We start from the raw sequence: 1,564 nt of genomic DNA, 5'->3' as shown, positions 1-1,564 counted from the left end.
CAGCTGCTCCTCCTCTCAGTCCTACAGAGGTGAGATGGGAGGAGGGTGATCTTCCTTCAGGGAGTGGGGCTCCTCAGGGAGAGTTGGAGCTGCTAAAGAGCTGTGTGTGTGTGTATGTGTGCACGCACGTGTGCATGCGTGTGTGTGTGTGTACTTGTGCGTGTGTGTGTGTGTGCGTGTGTGTGTGCGTGTGTGTGTGTGAAGGGAATGTTCCTCTTTTCGTGTTGTTAAATGAGTCAGTGCAGGGGAGGTAGATGCGTGTGTACATTGTCTTTTCCTTGGAGGAGCAGACCACAAAGTGTGACCCTTGCTTCATCTTCCCTATGGCTTGGATGTAGGGATGGCTTCTTGAGCGTGCAAGCTGTGTCCTGGCAACAGACGCTGTGCCTGCTGTGACACTGAACTGAGGGCCTCTTGAATAATAATAAAAATATTACTAATTTATTTGATATTTTTATTTATTTATTTTGAGATAACATAGCCCTGGTTAACCTAGAACTAGCTTGTAGACCAGGCTGGTCTTGAACTCATGGCCTCTGCCTCCTGAGTGCTGGGATTAAAGGTGTGTACCACCATGCCTGGCTGCAACAATTCCTTTAGATTTATTTATTTTATGTATATGAGTGTTTTGTCTGCTTATATATACATATGCCCATGTAGGCCAAAAGCATCAAATCCCTTGGAACTGCAGTTATGGATGTCTGTGTGCCACATGTGCTGGAAAACTGAATCCAGGTTTTTCTACAAGAACAAATGCTCTTAACTGCTGAGCCATCTCTCTAACCCCTTGAATAATAATTCACGAAATTTTTGTTTTTGTTTTTGTTTTTCGAGACAGGGTTTCTCTGTATAGCCCTGGCTGTCCTGGAACTCACTCCATGGAACAGGGTGACCTTGAACTGACAAATCTACCTGTCTCTGCCTTCCAAAAGCTGGGATTAAAGGTGTGTGCCACCACTGTCCGACTTAATTTTTTTTTTTTTTTTTTTGAGAAAGGATCTCACCTTCATTTTCTACTTCACCAACTTGTAATTTTATTGTCTTGTTTTGTGCTTGCATCATAGTCCCCCAGACCTTCCTTTCCTCTCCCAAGCCCTCAACTAGGGCTGGAGAACATGGCCTCTTTGCATGAAGTCATGCAACTTGAATGATCCTCTCAGTGTAAAGCAGACATTCTGAATTCTAACTCTCTGAGTTCTGGGAGCATTTTCCAGCCGGCCTGAGGAACGGTGTGAGTACTAACGTATATGTATGGATAATGCCTCTTTCTTTCTTTCTTTCTTTCTTTCTTTTTTGTTTTTTTGTTTTTTTCAAGACAGGGTTTCTCTGTGTAGTCCTGGCTGTCCTGGAACTCACTTTGAGTCACTTCATTAAGTTCACTCCGGCTGGCCTCAAACTCAGAAATCCACCTGCCTCTACCTCCCAAGTGCTGGATGTCTGTTTCTTTACCTGGGTCAAACACCCGATTCTCTTTACAGAAAAACCAGAAGACAGCTTGTCCTAGGATTGACATAATATTTTCGATTTATTCTCTTAAGGCCAGTATTTTTTTTTTTTTTTTTTT

This window comes from Mus pahari, chromosome 14 (genome assembly GCF_900095145.1).
Source record: "Mus pahari chromosome 14, PAHARI_EIJ_v1.1, whole genome shotgun sequence".
Lineage (NCBI taxonomy): Eukaryota > Metazoa > Chordata > Mammalia > Rodentia > Muridae > Mus > Mus pahari.
Note: the sequence above shows the minus strand (reverse complement) of the source record.